This window comes from Equus przewalskii, chromosome 21 (assembly GCF_037783145.1).
Source record: "Equus przewalskii isolate Varuska chromosome 21, EquPr2, whole genome shotgun sequence".
Classification (NCBI taxonomy): domain Eukaryota; kingdom Metazoa; phylum Chordata; class Mammalia; order Perissodactyla; family Equidae; genus Equus; species Equus przewalskii.
In genome coordinates, this window is record NC_091851.1 from 46,849,233 (window position 1) to 46,874,911 (window position 25,679).

Below are 25,679 nucleotides of genomic sequence, written 5' to 3' on the forward strand. Positions count from 1 at the left end.
TCGCTGTGGAGGGTCCCGTATAAACCGTCAACTTGTTGTAATAGACACCCAGAAAGGAGCGGCTGCCCCCACTTTTAAAGGGCCGCTTCCCGTTGACCCTCAGAGGAAGAGATGCGCTAGTCCATTTCACTACGTTCAAGATTTTTACATTTTATCCATCTTTATTTCAGATGAAGTAGAACATGCATATATGCAAAAAGAAAATCACGCACAGTCGGATGTGCAGATGTAACCACGGTCACACACCTGAGTCTCTCCCTTGGAGACCATTTTCCATGTTTCTACATGCGTGCATGCAGGTGTGTAGGGGTGTGTGTGTGTGTGTGTGTGTGTGTGTAGTAGAGAGACAGCGTGTTTTACAATAATGAGATACACATTGTTTTGTAATCTATTTTTTATTCCACCAGGAAGTTTTCAGAACTTTGACCTGTGTTTCCAGGACAAACCGGATTGCTGACACATAGCAATAGCTGAGGAATAAACTTCTCCCTGTTCATTAACACAGAACTACAGCCTCATGTCTATGATTGCAGTGATGCACTGGATGGCGTCTAAGTCAGGGTTTCTCAAAACATGATCGTTCACCACTGGTCATTTCCAAAGGAACCTCAAGTAGGACCTGGATTAAAATGTCTATATCTTAATCACTATGCATTTTAATTTGTACTCGAAAAAATATATAAGTATCAGAACAAGTCAATGATTTCACTGAATTTTTGCTTTAGGATTAGGATTTTTTAAGGATTTTTAAGGATTATTTAAGTTAAAAGAAGAAGATTTAAAGAAAAAGTCCTAAGTCAATAAGAACGCAGGAGATTCTCAGATTCCACAAAAATGCTAAAGAAAATAATATTTCAAATGATGGATCTTTCAAATGCAGAAATATAATGTATTTAACTATCTACCTCTTAGTAGACTTCTTGATCACTTTGTTTCCTTTCTGTTATAAAAACACTGTGAGGAATATGTCCCTACATATGCCTTTATATACGCAGCTGATTATTTCCCAAGGGAAAAACTGCTGAAATGGAAATGTTGTGTCAAATGGTTTGAATGTTTTAAAGCTGTTGGTTTATAATGCCAAAAATTGTCCCTGGAATGTGAGCTCGCGCCCATGTGCACCCGAAGCTCATGCGAGACGAGGTATGGCAATCTGCATTTTTAGAAGGTCGCTGTAGCGTGGAAGAGGAAAAGCCTGGCAGTTCTGCACAGGGAGAAATGAGCAGCCCTCTGGGGTCTGTGCTCTGCTCGGAGCCTCTCCCACAGGTCACAGGTCCTCTTGCCCCCATTCGTCTCTGTCCCTCTTCTGCCCCTCTCACCCCTCCCAGGGAACTTCCCCCGATCTCTTTCTCTGGAATTCTCTTCCCTTCCTTTCTACCCCTAGAGAGCAGTGTGTAAAATTTGAATTTAGAAAACAATGCAGTGTTTGATAGTTTGACATTTATCATTCAAATTAAAAGAGATGTGAGCTGATATTTATATTACTGATGAGGCATTTCAAAGTGTTTGCTTTTTAGTTTAGAAATTGCCACTAAGAAGGAGGCTGCTGCTTACATCTTGGACTCGTGGCCCTCGCTGAACGTTCCCTCCAGGAGACCCCATGGCCATCCCTCGGCAACCGGCCCTTACTCCTTCAATCGCTCTGCTCTCTGGCAGGAGACACTGGTCTGCATCTCTGCCTGGCCCCTTGTCCCTTGTGGACAGTGCCACCCTCACCTCCCCACACCCTGTCCACCTGAGCAGCGGCCAGGACACTTGTCCCATGTCATTTGGGACCTCTGGAACAGGATTGAAACAAGACTGGAAACAATGAGTGACCTCCACATCAGGTATCGTATCCACAAACCATGCCACTATTTACTTAACTCTTTCTGAGTCACTATTATCACTTACATTTTAAAAGAAAAATGCATAAGTCTACTATAAATGAAAACCGCTATCACTTGTAATAAGAAGGTAGCCATACATAATAAAAATGAAGTGATGTTCTTACAATCTGGCTGGATGGGAAGGCCTGTGGGAGACCCCAGGCTGCAGCCCTTCTCTCCGCCTCAAAGGAGACCAGCAGCAGACGGGGTGCTGTGCAAGATCTGAAGCCCTCAGCCTCCCCACCATCAATCCTGCTCCAGCCCAGCAGCCGACTGCACCCCCCCCAGACCACCCTTCACGGGCCCAACTCAGCCACATCTGCTTCTCCCATGAGTTCCCAAGTTCTGCCAACTCCTCTCTGACATCGTTCTTCCTCCCCACTGCACTGCCTGAGTTCAGATTTCTCTCGCCTAATTTCTATCTACTGTCCCAATCTCCACTTCTTGATGACAGCCTGTTCCAGCTTTAACCCAGCACCAGGCTCAGAGCAGATGCTCCGTACAGACACACCGAATAAATGAGTGAACAAAGTCACATCCATTGATTTAGGTATACAGCAAGTGTACATAGACCTTGCAACTGTGAGAGACACTAACATTGGTGATCTTTTGGCTTTTTCTTCCTATAGCAGAATATGAGACAGAGAGAGGGAAACGGCCAGGTTTAAGCAAATTGAGTGGTACTCATACATTAATTGCTAATTTTGGCTACACTCAGTGTCATGCGATGTCCAGGCTGCCCACAGTCCAATTTCTGGGTAGCCAGCCAACTCTCCCAGTGTGTACTGGGATGCTGCAACACCGTGTCTGCCTGGATCTCTTTTAACGATTTGCGTGAGCTCCCAGCAGACATGGCAGCTATCCAAGCAAGAGACTCAGCACCCAGAGTTGGGAGAAAGGGACATATATGTATTTCTGTCCATGGATCATGGCTCAAGCTAGAGAACAATAAACTCATTTTTAATCTACCTCAGGGCGTGCAGTCCTGATACATCCAAGATCATCCTGCAAGGCATGATTATTAAAATCAGATTCGGCTCATTCGTGTCATTTTTCCTTAAAGTTTGCTGGGAAGAAGCATCGTAGCCCCCAATGGTCACATTACCTGATCTGTGCTCTTCAGCTGTATTAAAATGTCCTTCTCTTCCATCAGCTCATTTTGCTCTGGAGAGCAGTACAAGGGAGAAAGAATATCCTGAAAAACAAAGAAATCCACTGCAACCAGTGAAAACATAGAGTTTTTTTTTAAAAGAAAAAAATTATATTTAAAGATATAGAATGTATGTGTTTCAGTGTTTGCAATTTTCCTTCGTAAGTAAAGCCATTACTACATGGGGGGTAATGAGGAAAATGAAAAACAAAAACAAAAATGGTGGAGTAATTTCCTTTTCCCTTTTGTCCTCATGGGTATAAATTTCTCCTCTTGATCAAGAGAGAAATAGTTAGGCAAGATCTCAGGAGACCTGAGTCCTAAGCCTGGTTGTCTCTCTCAGTAGCTGTTTGGCACGAAGTCAGTCACTTAATTGTTCCAAATTTTTGTTAAGTAAGTACAGAACAACTTTTAATGAATGGACCAAAATAGACTTGTTACTGTTTAGCTTAGAATGAAAATATGTTTATTGATTCATACGAAAAAATTGTTTTATTACATTCTCACATTACCACTTTAATAATAGAAAATTTAACAAGAAAATAAGAACTACTCTCTGGACCCTAAAACGTTAATATCTAGTCAACATTAGAAAACAGCACAAAAGATTTCTAACATCTTTTCCTGAAAATGGACTTCGAGCCTCGGTGTGGTTCAGAGGCGGCCTGCGCCCCCGGGGCCCACGAACGGATCCTGGATGATCCTCAGGCCCCTCCCGCTTTAATTTTATGCGTCTGATTTATCATGTGTGGGTCTGTCTGGGAATGTGACCGCCTGTCTATCGCTGAATGTTAGAAATAGTCTTTTGCTGTTGATAACGATTGTCAACTTCAACTTAACCGCACTTAAATTCGGAACCTGATTCTGGAGAATAATGGGTCTGAAATTGAAAGCAGACAAGTCAAAGCATTATTAATGTACAGTCTTTGCCGCACACACACTCAAACGGGCAGATGAAAGATTCCAACCCTCTCCAGTCTTCCAAACAGAAACCACTGCCTTCCTCCTCTGTGGTCCTGAGATTTTTCATTTATTCATCATCAAACATCAGGTAAGGGAGTCTCTCTCCCAAACAATTGTTTGTTTTCAAGACCCGCTAGAACGCTGATGCACACTACTGGTGTTTGCTTTCCACGGCAGTGAGCTGGAATGAAAGCAAGAGAAAGCAGCAGCGAGATCTTGCTGGGATCTTTATACCCTTAGAGATAACCTCAAGACTCTTGAAAACCCCAGGACGTGACCCACCCTCCACCCCTGCTTCCGAAAAGGAAAGTGATAAGGCGTGCTTCTGTGGTTGGTGCTGGGCTCAGACCAGCGCGACAGAGGAGCTTCAGTGCCCTGCCTCAGAAGGCAGCGCGTCCCTCCCCCATGCTGCCTCCCTCCAGGCTGAAGCCTTCAAATTGAAAATTCTGTTTCTTGTTTGATTCCAGGGAAACAGAGCAAAATCTGCAGTATCTCACTGGCTTTTCCCATGTTTTTTGCAATTTTACAAGATACAGAATAGGGCATGCAAAATCCTGGAACCATAATTTCCACTTGTGAGAGGAACAAAAGAAACAAGCTATAAAATCTCCCTCAAGCTGGTCTCTACCTTTTTTAAAAAACACATTTACAGAAAAGCATTTACTCTGTTCCCTGTCTGCTTGTTAATCTGAAAGGAAGTCACTTTTCTAACGTCCCCCTGGAATATCAACCTCCTATTTATTATTTTTAGAGCCAAGTTGTGAAAGTTTCCCACATGTTTCCAGGAATTGTTGCTCCCCAGGGGAGGTGTGCTATTTCAGCAGGTGGTCACCCTGGGTGGCTGATTAAGTTTCTCCCATTTACGGAGGTTGTTCTAGCCCAGGAAATGTGTGATCTGTGATCAGGAAGAGGGGAGGGACCATAGCTATGCTGATGGCCTGAGCTGTCCCTTGTTTAGAACTTGATGGTGTCACCCAGGTTCAAATGCTTGGACAGGTACAGAGGCACCTTGAGTCCACCCAGAAACCGTCTCCTGCCCAAACTGGGACTCCCACTCCCACCTCTGCTTCTCCTCGTTCTATTCATTTGGCATTTATTCCATCAGCATCTGTTGGGTGTCTCCTGTGTGCAAGGCACTGAGTGAGGCCCTGGGACACACATGGTGGGTATCACATGGGCCTTGCTCTCCAGAGACTCACAGGTGGATAGAGAAGACAGACAAGAGAACAGGGATTAAAAATGTAGAGATTCAGAGTCATAACAATGAGGAAGACCACGACAGCAGCCAGGAGGCCTGAGCGTCACCTTCCATGCCAGGCCTGGACTTCGCCTGTGTTTGCTCACCTGGGACTCACAACCACCCTGAAGGCAGGGCTGTGTCTGCCCCTCATAAACTAGAGGATGCCCAGAACAGGGAGGTTAAGAGGCTTTCACAAACCCACCCAAACACCAGGTGGGAAAGCCGTTCCTAAGACCTGATTTGCTTGAGTTTAGAGTCAAAATGCTTTCCCTGGGGCTGCTCTTCACTGGATAGCGTGCTGCATTGGGAGGAAATCGAGGAAGCACTGGTGTTAACCCATCCCATCTATGTTTTCCCCTCTATTAGCCACATGACTTTACCCTGTTCTTTTTTTTTCCTAGAAAAAAATAGCAATGAAGAGGCTGCCAAGAGACAGGCTGCTAATGAGCAAGGATGCACACGTGTGCAGACTCCAACAGACGTGCGAGGACTCCAGCGGGGAGAACACCCCAACTGTGTCCACGAACACTACTGACTAAAGGAAAGTGGGCGACACACAGTCATATTTCAACATGGTTTTTATTGTTATCTTGATAAATTAACTATTTTCAGTAACATGTGGACAAAGTATAATTCTGTGGTCTAGACCAGTGATTCTCAACCAATGGGGGCAACCTGGGCTATTTCTTGAGCTATTTCTCAAAGTGTGCAGACATTTTTGGTTGTCATGACTGGGTGGGGGAAGTGCTCCTGGCGTCTAGTGAGTAGAGACCAGGGGTGCTGCTAAAACATGCAGAACAGCCCCCACAACAGAGAATCATCCAGCCCGCAATGGCAATAGCGCTGAGCCTGAGAACCCACCTTAGACATGCATCAACCACATAGGAATTTAGTTGTTCGTTTCTTTTGGATGGACGCCTTTGGATATTGTCATAATGTATCAGAACCATGTTGCAAACATACCTCTGTGCTGTGTGTAAGTACACATTGCCCAGGCTTGCCTGGTCTTTCCAGTTTTGCATAAGATTTTTCCCTCATCAAACTTGAGATTGAATGAGCACATAGACTGTTTGTACCCTCACATTTTAAAATTTAGTTCTTCAACTTATGATTCTTCATCCTTGCACCCAGCCCCTAAACTCCAGGTCCCCTGTGCATTGGCCCGGAGCTAAACAGATACATTCTCCAATGCACAATTAAAGAGATTGACTGCCTAGTATTAGAAGGCACCCTGGTATCAGCTAATCTGAAATTAAGCAGGAGATATTTTGTTAGGGCTGTGTTTTGTTAAGCAAGCAAAATGTAAAACCCTCACATCTTTAGTGATTGATTAATGACCTTTTAAAGGACCCTGCTAAATGGAACAATTGAAGAATGTGGGAGCAATTAAGGAGTTTTTGCAAGGCAGTTCACTTATCAATATGACTTAGACAAGATTTCCGCTGGATCATTGCCCCTTATACCTTAACTACTGTCACATCGCATCCAATAGCCCCAAGAAGCCTATTTTAGGCACATCAGCAAAATGCCACCCTGAACTTTTAGCAGCAATTATAGGCGTAGCAGATATTGGCCACATGGAGATTCAGACTGAACTTCTCCACAAGCTTCGATCTGCACACCCTGGATGCCCAGCGGACCCCTTTCTTGCCTTGTGTTGCAGGTATTTGCTGTTATTAGCATTTTCCAGAGAAAAGTCACTCTCTGGAAAGGGTAAGAGTGAGGCTAGCTCAAGCTCTGTGGCACTTCGTTGCAGGAAGGTTTCCTTTGAAACAGCAATTACTATGTGCACCAGGTCATTTAGGAAAGTGGAGCCAAAACCACCCCAGCGCTGTGCACAGAAATCTCGTCCCAGGCGTTTAGTTGTCTTTACTTTTCTCCCTCTGGCTTTTCTCTTGGGTGAAAATGCACTGGCTTCTTCCGAGACCAACCGGCCTTTTCTGTTGTTTGTGGAGAAGGACTCTCAACAGTGGAAAACATCAGGGATGTTTGCTGCCTGTCGTCCAGGCAGAGCAGGTGTCCCGTGCTCCGGGCTCTTCTAGGACAGAACTAATTCTATTCCTTTCTGAACCCATCCCTGGCTCCCTGGCCCACAGTGGGAGAAAGAGAAGATTAAGCATTCACTTAAACATATTTGCCTTAGAGGGCTGTTTTTAAAAGCACCACATGCCAAGGACATCACCGAATTTGATCTCTCCCCTCGGTATGATAAAAGTGAGTGAACTGACTTCTGATTGCTTGCCATGGCAAGATTTTCATTTTTTAAATTCATGGACCACTTGGGAGGTTGAGGATCAGTCTGTATTCCAGTATTTATCTTCACTGATGGCCTCTGAGTCTGTATCAGTCAGACAGGAACTGTAAACGCCGGTGCCCCTCCTTCCGCCCCCAGTGCAGGGCCGTCCTCTGTTCTAGATGAAGCAGAGGGAGTCTTCCATTGGCACACCACTTCCTTTCACAGGAACTTGTCAAGAGCAAATGCAAACGGTGGGACTCAGCTCCCTCAGCTCCCATAGCCATCTGCTTTCCACTTCTCCCATCCAGAGCCTGCTGACTCCACGTGACCCTTCCCCCACACGTTGCAGTGTTCCAGGTGCTTTGGATAACCGGGATCTTTAAAAAGTGAGAGGAAAAGCTTCTCGACATTGGTCTTGGCAACGACTTTATGGGTATGACACCGAAGGCATAAGCAACAAAAGCAAAAATAGATGTGGGCCTAGATCAAACTGAAAAGCTTCTGCGCAGCAAAGGACTCCATCAACAGAGTGAAAAGGCAACCTAGGGAATGCGAGAACATGTTTGTAAACCACGTATCAGATAAGTTAATTTCTGAAGTAGATAAGCAACTTCTACAACTCAAGAGCACAAGTAATAATAAGAACAGGCTAAGGTTTTGAATAGAGATTACCCCAAAGAAGGCATCCAAATGGCCTGAACAGGTGCATGAAAAGATGCTCAGTGTCACTAATCATCTGGGAAACGCAAATCAGCACCACAGTGAGCTGTCCCCTCACACCTGTCAGGATGGCTATTATCAAAAAACAAAAGGCAACAAGGCTTGGCGAGGATGTGGAGACAGTGGAAACGTGCGCGCTGTTGGTCTAAATATAAAATGGTGCAGTCACTATGAAAACAGTATGGAGGTGCCTCAAAAAATTAAAACTAGAACGAACTTACGATCCAGCAATTCCACATCCAGGTATTTATCCAAGAGGGTTGAAATCAGGATCTCAGAGAAGTACTAGCACTCCCACGCTCACTGCAGCGCTGTTCACGATCGCTAACATGGAAACAACCTCAGTGTTTACCAATGGACGAATGGCTAAAGAAAATGTGGTGCGTACAGAGTGTTATTCAGCCTTAAAGAGAAAGGAAATCCTGCAACATTATGACAACGCGGATGATCCTTGAAGACGTTATGCTAAGCAAAATAAGCCCGTCACACAAGGACAAACACTGCATGATTCCACTTACGTGAGGTATCTACAATAGTCAAACTCACAGGATCAGAGAGTAGAATGGGGGTTTCTGGGAGCTGAGGGGGAGGGAAAAATAGGAAATTGCCAATCAATGGGCATAAATTCTCAATTATGCAAAATAAAGGAATTCTAGAGACGTGCTGTACAATATTGTGTCTATAGTTAATGAAACTGTAAAATTGGTAAGACTAGGTCTCATGTTAAGTGTTCTTACCACAATCAAATAAAATAAATTTTTTTAAGTGGTCTTGGCTTCCTCATTTGTATGACAGAGATAGTAATGTCTAGTTCATGTAATTGTGAGAATTAAGATAAAGCTTCAAAGCTCTTGCCAATGGCTCTGGAATTTCATGCATGAATTTGGAGACAGGAATCTGCATGGAGGGAGGAAAGAGGGTGCCAAAGAGGATTTGCCAGCAAGTGGCACTTGTAGAGTAAGTATATTATTTTACAAGAGTTAAGCTTAACGTTTGTTAGGATGGTATTGTGTTCTAAAGATGCTTTAATGTATACTCTGTGTAAGACTGAAAAAATGCCATCATACATATCAGAGACTATTATTACTATTAATTTTATTTGGAGTAACCAGGAAATAGATGATGAAAATTATGAGAGGTCCAGCGATGCCACACTCCACCCATCGTTCCTTGCAGCTGCCTCTGAAAACGACTTAGTTTCTTCTGTTGCTGTTTTAACTTTCTAGTTTGAAATCAGGTGGGACTTACAGAAGAGCTGCAATGACAGTACAGAACGTACTTCACCGTGTCCACTTAGTCCAGAGCCCCGTAACGGGGATATCTCATACAACCGCAGTACGTTTCACAAAACTAAGGAATTAACATTGATACAACACTCTTAACTAAGCTACAAATGCTATTGAATTGTGTCAGCTTTTTCATTAACTCCCTCTTTCTGTTCCAGATTCCCATCCAGGGTAAGGCTTTGCGTTTAGTCATCATGTCTTCTTAAGCCATCTCTGGCCTGTGATACCTTCCCAGACTTCCCTTGTTTTTTCTGTATCTCATGTTAGGTTTACCTGATGTTTTCTTGCAATGAGACCGAGGTTATAAATCTGAGGGAGGGAGACTCCAGAGATGAAGTGCCTCTCCCATTACTGCATGGAAGGGTACAACTGGAGATGCTAAGTTAGCTAGCGGGTAGAGGGGTGTCTACCAAGTTTCTTCACTGTAAATTTCCTACGTTCCCCTTGCCAAATTCTATTCCAGCGTATGCAGACTTTTTCTTAAAGGGCCAGACAGTAAACTTTTCAGGCTTTACAGATCAAGAGGCAAAATTGAAATTACGTATCATTTAAAACGTAACCATTTGAAAATGTAAAAAAAATCTTAGCTCTTAGTTTGCAGGCAGTAAAAAAAAAGAGCCCCGCTGGTTCTGGGGCTGGTTTTGACCCATCGATCATCGCTCGCCAACCCCTGCTCTCTTCATAACAGGTGAGGCACTAAGTCCAGCAGGTACTCAAGGTGCGTGGATTTCACATCCCTTTCCTGGAGGGACGACTAACAAAGAATTTGTTAAAACCACCAAGGAAATTAATATGCATTTTGAGGAAAAAAGCTTTGAAGCTATGCAAATACCTGTTTCTCCTCAAATTTCTCCCACTAACTTCAGCATTTCTCAGTGGATATTTCCTGCAATAATTGTGACTGTTTTGGTCTAATGGTGATTTTTCTATTTCCTGAATTCCACCTACGTTTATTATTTGGAATTATTCTCTGAGGAAGATTTGTCCCATCTCCTCTTTGTATTTATTCATCCAATCACTTATTTATATTGGTATGGATTAATGGAGAAGAAGTGTATTTTTGAGGTTAGAATCCCATAGTGTTGTTATTTATTTTATGGCTCAAATGGTTCCACCTTTGTCCATTGAGAGCTCTTTCCAATTCTCCTTTGACCTTGTGACATGTCCCATCTTGGGGCGGGGCATTATCTCAATTTCTGCCACTACAAGATGCTCCAGGCTCATCTTGTATTTTCCTTGATTGAACCCTTAGAATCAGCCATTTATCCAAGAAACTGTGATTCTTTTACTTGGAGAATGGTATTTAGAAACCAAGATTTACAGGCTGGGTGTGTTCATCACTTTTGAGATGTAACTGCTCTGGAGACAGAGATGGGAAATATGTATAATGTATGCACGTGTATACATATATACATATACATGTGTATCTATGTATGTATGGTATATACATATGTATACACTAACATAGTATACGCTATATTTTAGATGCAAATCCTTTATCAAATAGATGTTTTGCGAATACTTTTCTCCCAGGTTGTGGTATTTTTTTTTTTTTTTAATTCTCTTAACAGTGTCTTTCAAAGACTAGAAACTTTGAATTTTAGTGAAGTCCATCTTATCAAAACTTTCTTTCATGGATTATGCTTTTTAGTATTGTATCTGAAACCTCATCATCAAACCAAAGGTAACCTACATTTTCTCCTATGGGTTCTTCTAGAAATTTTAGAGTTTTACATTGGGCATTTAGGTCTATGGTCCATTTTGAATTAATTTTTGTGTGTGAGTGTGAGGAAGATTAACCCTGAGCTAACATCTGCTGCCAATTTTCCTTTTTTTGCTTGAGGAAAATTGGCCCTGAGCTAGCATCCGTACCCATCTTCCTCTATTTTATATGTGGTATATATTTTATATCAAGACACAGCATGGCTTGGTAAGCAGTGTGTAGGTCCGAGCCCAGGATCCAAACTGGGGAACCCGGGGCCACCAAAGCTGAGCGCATGAACTTAACCACTATGCAACCAGGCCAGCCCTCATTTTGAGTTAATTTTTATGAAAGGTATAAGATCTGTATCCAGATTCATTATTTTCCAATGGATGCCAATTATTCCAGCAACTTTTGTTGAAAAGACTACCCTTTCGTGCCTCTGTTAAAGATCAGTCAATTCTATTCACGTGGGTCTCTTTCTGACCACTGCTTTCTGTTCCTTGAGCTATGTGTCTGTGCTTTCATCAACGCCATGTGTCCTGATTACTGCAGCTTTACAGTAAGACTCGAAATCGAGCACTGTGCGTCCTCCAATTTTGCTCCTCTTCCTGAGTCACATGGGCTGTTCCAGACCTTCAGCCTCTCCGTATACACTTTAAAAGAAATGTGTCAATATCTACGAAGTATTTGTTGCCCTGTTCCACGACTGTGGCCACACTTGAGGCAGTGCTAGGAGAGATGTGAGGAAAGGAAAAGGAGTAATTCATCTCACGCTCTCTGCCTAGCTGAGGCTCCTTTTCACGGTTCTGTGACCAGAACGATGGGTTCTCTTCAGCTTTTTTGTGCTCATGTGTGCTGTGCAGTGTAGCAACTCGGGCCATCCTGAAATCAGTGCCGGGAAGTAAAACGTGAGAAAACAACAGCAAGAAACTCACTCTGCAAGGGTCACTTTTCGTGGTTTGAATCCCCTTCCTCAGTGTGCCTGTTCTTGGTTACTTTTCGGACTCCTCAGGAAGCTGTTGTTTGTACTGTTTCTAGAGTTTTAATGTAAGCAGTGAGAGACAGTGGCTGTAACGGGTTTACTTTGTGAAGCTCTTTCCTTCTTAACTGAAGTCTTCTAAAATGTGATATAGAGTTATTTTAACACCCCAAGATCTACACCATTAGTATGCTAGGGATCTGCTTCCAGGGTTAAAAGTGATAAAGAAAATCTGATTAATGCAATTGAGTGCTAGCTGAGTTTTTTATTGCAAACAGTGAAAGAGAGCCATTAGCTGCCTGTACCTTTTCTGAGGGATACCAATATCCAGATCATGTCTGCTTAGGAAACCAGAAGAAAATACCCATGCCTAAATTTGTTTTCAAAGATGATCACTTGGTCGCTAGGCATTCCACTCAGCTAGCGATACAACGTGTAAACATCCTTAACATGTAAGACGCAGCTTGTTTACTGCCAAAATAGCTCTCAGTTTAAAATATCTCTTCAAAGGGACAAAATTGCCATGAAGATATGTAAAAGCTAATGTTATAAGAAAACAAAGTCAATGTGGAAACGTAGAGAAGGTCATTGGGTTTTGGCCTGGAAAAATGGATGCTCCCAATCCCCAAATTTGTGATGCTTACTTGTTGGCAACAGATCAATTACTGCTAGATATAGCCACACCCACAGACATACACACACACAATCATTCATAAAACCCATTCAATTCAACACATTTCTAAAGAAAATGTTAACAAAAAGCAGAATTTGGTGGAATGTGTACATAATTATTCCATACAACAGATGATAAAAAGCAATTAACCAACAGAGATAAATAAGCCAATAAAGAACAAGGGATCTTGCCTCGAGTTCCAGTTTCAAAGCTGGGGCTGGAAAGGGCGGATGGGAAAACAGAACAGACCTCGGCAAATCTAACACCAAGTGACTTAAGCTGTTTCTACCCCTGTGGATTCTCCTTAGCCCCCGGGCATAGATCCCCTAACCTCATGGAAAGCTATTGCAATGGCTGTGCTCTGGAGGCCAAATGACTAAAGAATTTAAATATTTTCTTGAGACACTTGAAACATACAAACATAGCACACACATATACCACACACAGTTTAAATCATCATTTCACAACAAAAATTAAAAATAAGCTGCCAGTCGTTAAGAAATAAATTTCTCACTTTCTTCTTTCTGAGATTTTAAATCTATATTTACTAAATTGTTTTATTTAAATAAGGCGTACCATCAAAAATATCAGATGAGTTTCAGGAAAATAGACCCTGACATCTGAGAGTGAGACTTGCCTGCCCTCTTCATCTAGACTTTGGAAAACTTTTCCTATGTTAACTCAAAGGGGCCCACTAATAAGCTTCCGCTTGAATGTGCTAATGAGGGTCAAGGACTGGCCCGCAAACTGAAACCCATAGAGAGTCAGGTCAGAGCTATGGTTTCAACTCTCTGCCCTTTTAAAGCCTTCTACTCAAGCTGCTCAAAAGAAAAATTATCTAATTCTCATTTTTCCTTTATTCAAAGAACTCATTATTCTAGCAATAAAATTTATAAATTGCATATTAGGTGTCTGGCACCAGAAATTCAATAACATCAGAAAGAATCTCTGGGCTCAGGGATCTAACAGGAGAGACAGATATGAAAAAATAATTAGACAATAATTATCTAATTATAGTAGTGAGAGGTCACCAGCAAAAGAATACATAATGGGAAAAGAAAATAGTGAACAGGGGACATAACCTAGCGCAGACGTCTGGGAAGTTTTCTTGAAGAAGTGACAGTTAAGTCAAGAACCAAAGGGTGTGTGGACATCATCCAGGTCAAGGGGTCGGGGAAGGTGAGCAGAACTCGCCAAGTGTGGAACATTGCTCATGGCACGGCAGCCAGCACGGGTGCATGTAAGAAAGCCAAAGGCTGGAAAGGCTTGGAGGACCGTATCCCGACTTGAAGGACACATGCATAAGAAAAATATTTACTTTTCTCATTCATTTATACTATTAATTTTTAAAAATGTTGACTGAGTAACTTCTATTTTCCAAGCCCTGTTCTGGATCCTCTATCACAGCTGTCCACGGACAGCCACGGTCCTGCTAGCAGGGAGTTCACATTCTGGTTCCAAGCTTTTCAGTGACAAAGTCCTGGACGGGTAGGGTTCCTGGCCAAGTAGAATCTTAAAATTAAAAGATATTTGTGTGAGGAGTACTGAATCAATCATAACGTATGCACATTATTTCAACATGCCTTTTGTCTCCCTCTTTCCACCCACCTCACTCCCGTTCCCTCCCCGACTCAGAGGGCAGCCATCTTCCATTCAATGAGTATCTTTTTGCTCGCAAGTGTTCTTGCAAAACGTACATTGTTATTTTGTCACGGCTGCTTTTCTGACATTATTTACTCTGGGTTACATTTACAGGTCTATCCAGGCAGCAAGATGTGCATCTCATCTTTAACTGAGGGCTAATCCCATGGTGTGCGTCCACCACATCTTACCTGTCCATCCTAGTGCCTGTCTTGTTATGAACCTGAGTGAGGATTTTGTTGGCATACGCAACCATGAATGGTGTTGCTGGTTCTGAGCATATTTATATAATTAGTTTGACCAAGTAACGATCGGCTGCTTATCAGAATCTTCATGTCAGTAGTTCTTGATTGATGATGGCTATAGCCCCAACATCCTTGTCAACACTTGGTATTACCAGCTTTTTCATTTTCTCTCTCTAATGCTGCACTCCCTCATTTTGTTCTTCATTGCTCTAATTCCTAATGACGTGACCTCTTCATATGCTCAGATGACTGGGATTCCTCTTAGTATATCATCTTCTCGTATCTTTGGACCATTTTCCTGTAGAATTGCTTTTTATTTCGCTTTGTTTTGCAGGAGCTTCTGTTTATTCTACCTAAAAATCTTTTGTTAGTTTTAGACACTGCGAATGTCTTCTATCACTCTTCTGTTAACTTTATCTGGGATGTCTTTATTCAACAGACAAAGATTCTTTTCTGTATTTTATATAACATCCCTCATTTCTTTGTTTTGTCTTACAGCTTGTGGTTTTAAGTTTTGTTTAAAGTCCTTTTCTTTCCCTAAATCACCAAGATATTATCCAACGTTGCTTCTATAACATTACAGTTGACTTTTCACACTTAGGGCTTTAATCCATCTGTTGTCACCCTTGTGATGGTATATAGGGATTCGTTTTGTTTGTTTTTTCTGTTTTCTCTTTAATGTGAGCTACTTTTCTGAACACCCTCTACTAAATAAAGCATCCATTCTCCACTGATTCATGTCATCTTCATTGTATGCTAAGTTTCCATACGCACACAGACCTATCTTTGAGCTCCAAGCTTGCTTCTGAATATTCAAAATGCACTCCGTGCAGCTTCCCTTTCCAGATGTTCAACTGTTGGTCAGCCACTACCTCCAGTACTGGGCACTGTGGGGCACGTTCTTATTATAAATGACCTTTGGTCCTGCCCCTCGGACAGACACTGAGCGAGTGGGCCTGGAGGGAGAGGAGTGCTCCTGGAAGCCATGTCTACACCGGAGGCCCAGCAGCAACTTAACTCCACCTGGGAGTGGTTTGATCATCTATCTTCCACTGAAGTTGTTCTCCCTGAAGCTAGATCCCCAGATGGCCCAGGACTCTGCTCAAACATCATCAAAAGGATGGACGCATGTCAGAGCAAAGTCAAAACGGGAAGAAACTAGAGTCTTAACCAATTGTGGTTCAAATATCTTCCTTTTGCAAATTTCATAAAAATGCATGAACACGTGATTAGGGTCCCTTTCCTAGCCCTGAAAGGAGCCGTGCCTTTGAAGGGCCTTGGTGCTTACAGTGAGATTCTTGGAGACCCTGCTGTGCCCACCACTCCACACAAACACCGCATGGCTGCTGTCCCTGTGCTGCCCACAATCATGGTGCTCTGGTCACAGGCCTCATCTGGCTCTCGGCACACGCTGGGCAGTGGCTGGTCCCGTCGTAACGATTTCACTCGCCATTCTCACACTTCTCCTTCTATCCCACTACTCCTTCTCAGTATCGACTGCTCTATCCTCTTAACATGGGGGTGCCTCTCGGCTCAATTCTTTTCTCTCATTGGAGAGACAGTTACATTGGCTCCCCAACAAATGTCCAGGCATGCGTCTTTAAATACCATCCTATTGTGATAACTCCTAAAGCTTTGTTTCCTGCCTGGGCCTGCCCCTGACTCCATGGTGCCACATCCAAGAATCTGAGTGATCTCTTCACTTGAAGACTGATCAGCATTTGGAACCTACCATGCCCCACATCAGATTCCTGTCTTTTGCCCCCAAACCTGTTACTCCTCTACGCTCTGTCCTCAGGACACAAAAGCCTCTACTTCCGGATGCAAAGGCCAAGAATGTTGGCATCTCCTTGCCTCCTCCCTTTCCACCAGCAAATCTTCCAACTCTTTAAAAACCACCCAGAATCCAGCTAATTCTCTCATGTCTCTGCTACAACCATGGTCTGTGTCTCCACAATGCCCTCGCCATGGACAGCTGCGCAGGTCTCCCTGCTTCCCTCTGGCTCCCTGGGGTCTACTTCCCAACCCCAGTAGAGGGACCCTGTTAGGACAAAAGTCAGACCAATCCCTCGTTTACGTGACTCCTCCAGCTTTCCAGCTTCCTCAGAGGAAGAGCCAAGATCCCCTTAGTGTGCTGCAAGGCCCTGCAACGTCTGTCCATATACCCATCCTCTCTCTGACTCTCCTCCGATCACTTTCTCCCTTGCCCACTTCATCCCAGGCACCTATTGTCTGTTTCCCTAAAATGTAGGTTCCATGGGGATGGAGGCCAGCGTTCGCCACTCCATGAGCAGCCGCCACCATGTCCTGCATATGGCAGCACTCATCTTCATGAAGCGAACGAGGGCAAAGCTCTGGTGCATCTGTGGCGCAGGGAAAGCACTCAATCGACGCTTCTTCATATTATTATTTTTATTTTTCCCATCATCATTGGCAAGAAAGAGATTTGAGAAGAGAAAGGAAAGAGTGCCATTGGCTCTGTAGGGGACTGCCTCCCTGCCTTCCTACCCTCCACACAGCGTGGAAATGATATGATATTAATAACCATTGTGCCTTTTCCACAAAGGAGATTCAGATGGGCGATGTGAAAAGAAAATTTTGAACTAAAGACTCCATGGGTGTCAAGCCACAGTTGCTTAGCCGGCTACTGACTAAATAATATGTTGGCCCTTAGGCAAATATCCAAACTAAAAATCCTCCAGCAGGGTGCCCTTGTGTTCCCAATCTCATCTTATCTCCAAAGAAGGAATGTTACAATTAGCAATTCAGAAACTCTTTTATGTCTTAGTAACCATGCATAAAAATTAATTCAAGCAAAACCTAATTTAGAATAATAATAACACGCTTTCCTAATGTTTCCTACATTAATCATGGTTCAGACAGTTACTATAGCAGCACTGTTGGAATTTATTGAAAATAATGTAATTCGCTGTAGTGTGAGTTCTCTTCTAAGAATGCTACTATTTGTTTAAGCAAGAGGGAACGAAATAAGGAAGTCTCTTCTGTTCCCTTTGAACTAAGCTGTGGTTCGATAGCGGACACAGACGAAAGTAATAAAGTGCTGTTTGCTCTGAGGGGAGGTGGTGGTGACCTCTGTTTTCCACGATTAGATTAATTTTAAATTTGTTCTCCCGGTCTCATCTTTTTGCTCAAACACAGGAAAAAAATATGGGATGATGGAGTGGAATGGAGAGGGAGGGAAATGCCACATATTGTGGGTGAGCCTCTCCTTTGTAGGGGCCAGAATGATGTCAGCCTCCCTTCTGTGCCTTGGGGTCTCCCAAGGATCCAAAGCCAGACTTTAAGATCACAGTGAAGGGTCAAGGTCGGATGTTGGGAAAAGTCTGCAAAGGGTAAACAGCAGGTGACTATGTAAGAGCTTCTTCCTGCGGCCAACGCAAAGCCCCTGGGTTCTGGTACGCACGGTAACAGCATCTGGACCCTGCTCCTCTGCTATCCAGGTGTTCTCCGGGCGGCCAGCTGTTTAGGATTTTCATCAAAGTTGCTGATACTTTTAGGGGTCCCAGGTGGTGGAACTTAGCGAGTCAGAGCGGTGAGACAGACCTGGGGTCAAATCTCAGCTGTGCCGCAGCCCAGCTGGCTCCTCTCCAGCAAACAACTTGACTTCTCAGCAGCTGTTTCTTCTAAGCAACAGAGCTTCTCAGTCGTAGCATGAGTGACGTTGCATGCTGGGTCATCCTCTGCTGTGGGGCTGGACTCTGCCCACTCGATGCAGGAGGCACTCCTACAGTTGGGACAACCAAAAATGTCTCCAGACATGGCCACGTGTCCCCAGGAGGACAGAATCACTCACAGTTGAGAACCCCTGGAGTATAGCACAGAGATAATCAGAGCAGCTCCTTGTGGAAATGAAGGGAAGCCAGCTGCCCTGAGGGACTGTGAGCCCAGGAGGGCAGACTACCTCCCACTCTATAGATTTGTGGAGGGAGCAAATTTAGGGAAAGCCCTCGGGCATTCCGTAAATGCTTTGATATGATTATTACAAAAGTTAATTAGAGAAAATTGATTTTTTTCCCCAAAAGTACTTAAACAACAAGATGTCTTCATTAATAAAATAAAGAAGCTTTGTCTCAGAACACTCACCGCCGTGTTCACAATAAAGGAAAGAACTTTGGTCCAGATGATATGGAGAGCTAGAGTGTGGTTTTTTCTTTTTTTTTGAGGAAGATTAACCCCGAGCTAACATCTGCTGCCAATCCTCCTCTTTTTTGCTGAGGAAGACTGGCCCTGAGCTAACATCCGTGCCCATCTTCCTCTATTTTGTATGTGGGACGCCTACCACAGCATGGCTTCACAAGCAGTGCCATGTCCACACCCGGGATCCAAACCGGCAAACCCCGGGCCGCCAAAGCGGAACGTGCACACTTAACTGCTGCGCCACTGGGCCGGGCCCCAGAGCTAGATTTTAAGTCAAACTTTCTCAATATAAGCCAGACAAATGAGGTTTACTCATTTCTAGCAAACACACGAGGATCAACAGCTTCTAAGAGTCCTTTTTCCACAAGATATTTTTTGTTTCACTTTTATGCTTATTTGGTAGATAGTTCTTTTCAATTTCTTGCACTTCCTTTTTCTTTTTGGTAAGTCCCAGGACAATTTCAAAGACAGAATTTGCATTCTCCAGTTCACTGAAGGCACATTTTTTTGGCCCAGCCAGGAAGCATATTTCAAATATTGACTGGTCACGTGCAAAAGCCAAATTTGATTTCTTCTTGGGTTATGTTACCGAAAACCCTCTGTCTTCACTTAATCCAAATGAGGTTGGAGTTCAGAAATGCTTTTAATATCAGGTATTTAAAAACCAATTATATCAGTGAATTTTTTAAGAATTAGATATTTTATTTTGAAATAATTGTCGATTCACATGCAGTTGTAAGAAATAACACAGATTCCTTGTAATCTTTGCGGAGTTTCTCACAATGGTAGCATCTTGCAAAACTATAACACAATCTCACAGCCAGGAGACCGACCTTGATTAAATGCCAGAGCACCCCCGTGGCCACGAGAATCCCTCACGTTGTCCTTTTATAGGCACACCATCTTTTCACTGCCGCTAATCCCTCATTAACCCCTGGCAACTGCTAATCTGATCTCCATTTGTGTAACTTTTTGTCATTTCAAAAAGCTTATATAAATAGGATGATTTCCTATGTACATTTGGGATTTTTTCTTCAGCGTAGTTCTCCGGCGGTGCAACTATGTTATTACGTATTCAATAGCTCATTACTTGTATTGCTAAACGGTATTCCATGTTTGTTTAACCATTCAGTTGTTAAAGCACATGTGGGTTTGTTCCAGTTTGGGGCTGTTGTGAATAAACCTGTTACGAACATTCACACACAGGATCTGTGTGAACATAAGTTCTTATTTCTCTGGGATAAATGCCCAATAGTGCAACTGCTGGGGCACATGCTAACTCCGTGTTTAGTTTGATAGAAAACTGCTGAGCGGCTTTTCAGAGTGACTCTATCACTGATATTCCCACCAGCAGCGCATGAGGGGGCCCATTTCTCTGCATTTGGCGTTGTCCCTATTTTTTAAATTAACCACTCTAATCGGTGTTTGCCGTATGCCGTTGGTGTGATCTTGTGGTGGTTTCAATTCGCAGTTTCCTAATGGCTGAGGATGTAAAATTCTTCCTCACGTGCTGTATGTTCTCTTTGCTGAAATGTCTCTTCATGACTTTTGCCGATTTTCTCATTGGGTTGTTTGGTTTTTTGCAGTTGAGTTATGAGAGTTCTTTGAACAATCTAGATACTAATCCTGTGTCAGCTATGTGGTTTGGACGTATTTTCCCAGCCTCTGAAATTTTCCTACTCTTTAAAGGGTCATTTCAGAGCAAAAGTTTTATTTTGATGAAGTTCAGTTCTCTCCTTTAAATGTTTTTGCGTCTGTCAGAAACCGGCCAGGCACGTCTGTGACGGTCTATTCCCGAGGTCTTGATTCTGTTCTATTGACCTATGGCAGATTTATAATACGTTTTGAAATCAAGGAGACTGATTCCTCCTACTTTATTGTTTTCAAAGTTGTTTTAGTTATTCTGTTCCCTTTGCCTTTCCACGTGAATTTTGGAATAATCTTGTCTAGAGCCACAAAAATCTCGCTATGGTTTTCACAGGAATTGTGCGAGGCCTGCCTGTTGTTAGGGAAGAATTGACCTCTCCACAATGTTGAGTCTTCCCACACGTGAACTCGACATACGTCTCCATTTAGTCAGATCTTTTCTGATTTATTTCAATAGTGTTTACCGTTTTCAGCGTGTGAGTCCTAGATGTGTATTGCTGCATTTATACCTAGTTATTTGCAAATGATATCGTCCCTTAATTTTGATGTCCAAGTGTGCATTGCTGGTATTGTATTTTGTATCATATATAGAAATAAAATTAATTTTTGTACGTTTATCACTTACCCTACAATCTCAATGAACTCGCTAATTAGTTTTAAGAGATTTTTTGTAGATTCCTTTGGGATTTTTTAAGTAAACAATCATGTTTTCTGCAAAAAGGGCAGTTTAATTTTTTTGTTTCATATCTGTATGTATTTTCTATTTTCTTTCTTGCCTTATCACATTGGGTACAACTTCAGCAATATGCTGAATAAGAGTGGTGAGAGCACATATGTTTGCCATGTTCCAAATATTAGGTAAAAAGCATTCAGTCTTTCACTACCAAGTATAATGTTTACTGTGGGTTTTTTTTAATAGATTATCATCTTCATGTTGAAGAAGTTTCCTTCTATTTCTATACTTTGGAGGGTTTTTTTTTAATCAGAATTGGGCGTCGAATTTTTCCCAATGTTTTTTCCGTGTCACCTGTTATTATAAGTGGTTTTTTCTCCTTTAGCCTGTCTATATGATAGATTACACGGAGTGATTTTCAAATGTTGAGCCAGTGTTGGGGTGCCTCCTTCTAGCCCGTTGAGGACAAAAGTCTAGCCTCCATCAGCCGTTGCTGGTGTGGGTAGAGGTGCCCTCAAAGGTTTTCGGTGGCCTGCAGCTGAGCAATTACTGTCTAAAGGTTTCCTGCCCGGCTAGCTTTCCACTTTCCTGAGCCTCTGGTTAGAGAGAGCAGACCTGGAGGGAGGATTTTGGTTTGCACCTGTTAGTGTTTCCAGGTTTCTGGCTTCTCGAGTGCCCCCAGTCTGGGATATATGAGACCCCAAAACAACCCAGAGAATCATTCATCACTATGTTGTTCTTGGCGGTCCCTGGGAGGTCTGCCTCTGCTCGCCACCTTTCAGGGTCTTCTGGTTTTTGATATACATATATAGACATAAATCTGTATCGAGAGAGAGAGGTCTTGGAGTTCTTACTGGACTCAGAGGAGGAATGGGAGCTGTGCACCGGCTCCATCTTCCCAGAAGCAGAAGTCTCACTACATCTTGTCACCTTCAGTGAGGCAATGCAGCCAGGCATGCTCCCTCCAAGGACCAGCTCAGCCGTGAGCTTGCAAGACACTTAACTCCCCTTAACCTCAGTTTTCCACATCAGTAAAAGGGGATTCTCGTAGAGCCTCGCTCTTGGAATCACGCATAGAGACAACCCACCTGGTACCAAGAATTAGGTCCATCGTGTTGGCCATGTTCATCACGACAGATTCTGTCAAACACAGGAAGCGGTTTCCCTCCGCTGAGTAAGTTGTTGTTTTCCTAAGTGCTCCTGGGCAAGAAAGTAAGAAGCATGGGGTGGGAGACGCTCATAGCCAGGAGGCCTGTTTTGTTCCTACTTGGTATCAGGACAATCAAGGTAGTGGATTCAAAGTGCAGTTGAGGACAGCAGCCACAGCATCGCCTAGTAAGAAATGCAGAAACTCAGGGTAGGGGAGGCACCCCAGGTCTGCTGCAGCAGCGTCTGCATTTTGACAAGATCCCCAAGCCTTTTGGTGTGCACAGTGTGTTTTGAAAAGCGCTGGTTTAGCGTTTCTAGGCGACTTTGGGGAGCGGAGCAGGATTGGAGCTCCCAGGGCTTCATGGCAGCCTCAGTCCTCCCTCAGAACGCAAGGCAGCTCGTGGGCGCATCTTTATTTTTGGCCACTGGGAAGGTGAAACAGCAGAAGCAGAGGCCAAGGAAACCCGGCACAGGCAGAAGTGGGAGAGGTAGCTATCTAGGCTAAGAGTTCTCCGTGAGTCATAGAAAGGAGGTTGAAGGCCAGGGTGCATCACCCTAGTTGACGAGGGCCAATTTCCCGGCAGTCTGTCTCTCGTCTGCTCTACCCCTGGAGTCCCCACTCCTCAGACTCAAGGACCGTCTGCATCCACTCTCGGTTCTACCTACTGCCTAAAGTGGGTTTGTTTGGCAGTGAGTACAGATCCATTTTCCACAGCGAAAGCTCACGAGTGACCGTTAGGGTCGCCCCATGTTTGCTCGTGGCTTTGATATGAGTGTGAGATAAGCGTGCACAGGAAGTGGCTGCTCCATTGAGGAGGCGGGAGCGTCCCTCTGAACAACGCCGTTGGCGTGGCAAACCCCAAAGACTGAGCATGGTGACCCAACGGGTCTGCCAACCTTGAGAACAGAGGTGGGAAAACAACCAAGGAGGCAGAGAATCCTCTCTGGCAAGCATCTTAAATAAATAAAACGGAACACAGTGCCCTCTGCCCCACTCCAGAGTGTGGCGGCTCGCGTCATCGTTCAGAAAGCCGAGCACAGACTCTGATGGTTGCAGGAGGCAGGCACGCCTATCGCTTTGAACAGAGAAGACGGCTGGGAACCACCCAGTGAGAAAGGAAATGTTCCTTCCTTCCTTTGTGTGAGGAGGTGTCTGAGGCTCATTAGACTGGAGAACAGCAAGCTCGGTGTGGCTGACAGTCAGAGGACCCCTGAGCCAGGCCTGATAAATGGTACCTCCGAGCTGATGGTGACGGTGGTGGCAGAGGGGAAAAAAGGGGTGTAGCCGACTTTCTTGCCTGGCTTAAAACCAGCCATCTATGCAAAGAATGGGATGCAGTGACTAGACACGTGTTAGCTTAAACATGAGGATGTGTTTTCCTTTGTTATAAGGAACGTCAATACCCTGGCTGTAAAATATGAAAATAAGACATGAAAGAAAGAGCATGAGCCGAGGAGAGGTCTTATAGTAAATACAACGTTGACATCCAGGAGATCCCCCAGATTTCCTGTTCCAGTTACTCACCAGGCCTTGCATCTGACGATTTTGTGCAACCAAATGCACCAGTGACTGACCGCACCCTCGGTAGCGCTAGGGTCCGGGCTCATGTTCCCTTCGTGTTGTTGAGAAGCAGGTGTCCAGTGAGCCTCCTTTGGTTTGCAAACTCCACCTGCCCAATAATGTCATATTTGCCTTGAATCATTTGGAAGTGTGAGCTGCAACTAAATTGGTCAATCAATTATTCATAACACAGAAAGTTAATATTGAGGGAAATAAATTGGAAGTGTATGGTTAAGGAAAGGAATCCCTGAGCTGGTGTGTCCCATGACTGCGCTCAATGTTGGGCTCTTTCAAAGGTTCTAAGTTCCAAAGGAAACAAAGAACATACACAACAAAGGAACTTGAACCGGGAGGAAGATCTAGGAGGAAGAAGAGGAAGCGCGTCTCAAAGCTCTCTCTTTCCTGGGCTTATGTCTTGAGCTGATTTTCCTGGTTGTCTCCAATCCCCAAAATGTAGGTGTTTCTAAATTAATGATTAAAGATGAAAATGCGGTGTGGGGAACTTCTCTAAACATTTTCCTCTGAAAGAGGAGGTGGGCTCCCTTTTGAAATGTATACATTTTCCAGTGGGAACTCTTTTTCTTTCCTTTCTCTTCTTTTTCTCTTTGAGGAGTGCCTCTTCCATTATTCTCCATGTTTGGGTTTGTGAGAAGAAACAGCTAATTGTGATGGAGTTCCGGTCATGCTCTTCCTTCTCCCGCGCTCTGGCCAAATGGCAGACATGTCAGGAAGCCTTCCTTACGACACCCTCGACACGGGCTGGTATACTTGTGAATTTGAGAGCAATTTATTCAGAATCTCGGGAAATGGCTTTTCTCCTCTCTGTGGCTTGGCAATCCATCCGCTTTCTCCCTCTCTGTTCTTACCATTGCTGTGTCTTCAGAGTATTAAAGAGATAGTATGACAACATTGCATGAATTATTTTCTGTGGCAAAAAAAAAAAAGCTATTTAACCAAGAGAAAAGAAAACATACAGGAATTTCCCGAACTCTGAAGGAAAATATGACGGTCTCAACTGACAGAGACGGAGGCGGGAGAAGGGGTGAGCCCACTCCTGGACAAGGCCCGTAAACCACCCTGGGTCCTTGCCCACTTCCAGAAGTGCTGGGGATGAAGCTGGGGCTTTGATCCGAAGGCTAAGCTTTCATCTGTGGCCTCACCCCAGGACACCACACACATGATTAGAAGCTGGAGTTTCCTCGAATGTTCCAGCTGTGCTGCGAATAGCTACCTCTTTGTACCTCAGCCTTATCTGAGCTATGGCCAAATGGAATAAACAAAAACTCTCTCAAGAAGTGTATTACCCACCTCACTCCCATTAGGGATGGCCACTATCAAAAAGATAGAAAATAGGTTTTGGTGAGGATCAAAGAAATTGGAACTCTCATGCACTGTTGGTGGGAATTGAAAATGGTGCAGCCACTATGGAAAGAAGTATGGAGGTTCCACAAAGGTTAAAAATAGAATTATCATATGATCCAGCCACCCCACTTCTGTATATACACCCAGAAGAAGTGAAAGAAGCTATTCAAAGAGGTGTCTGCACCCATGTTCATAGCAGCATTATTCGTAACAGCCACCAGGTGGAAGCAACGCAAGGGTCCACTGACAGATGAGTAGATAGAGAATGTGTTATATGCAATGGAATATTCTGCAGCCTTAAAAAAGAAGGGAATTCTGTCACATGCTACAACACGGACGAAGCTTGAGAACATTAGGCTCAGTGAAATAAGCTAGACACAAAAAGATAAATACTGTATGATTCCACTCATATGAAGTATGTAA

The 25,679-nt window shown here is 43.7% G+C and overlaps 1 long non-coding RNA gene across 1 annotated transcript in view; it reads right to left on the reverse strand.

The window, feature by feature from the left end:
- The window catches only part of LOC139078152 (uncharacterized), a 34,244-nt gene extending 10,064 nt beyond the window's left edge, over window positions 1–24,180 (reverse strand). Inside the window, exons 1-2 of the long non-coding RNA XR_011530960.1 lie at window positions 23,859–24,180; window positions 2,974–3,063 (exon numbers count right to left, since the gene is read on the reverse strand). This is a non-coding gene — a long non-coding RNA (uncharacterized lncRNA). The remainder of the gene's footprint in view (window positions 1–2,973; window positions 3,064–23,858) is intronic.
- Window positions 24,181–25,679: the final 1,499 nt, after the last annotated feature.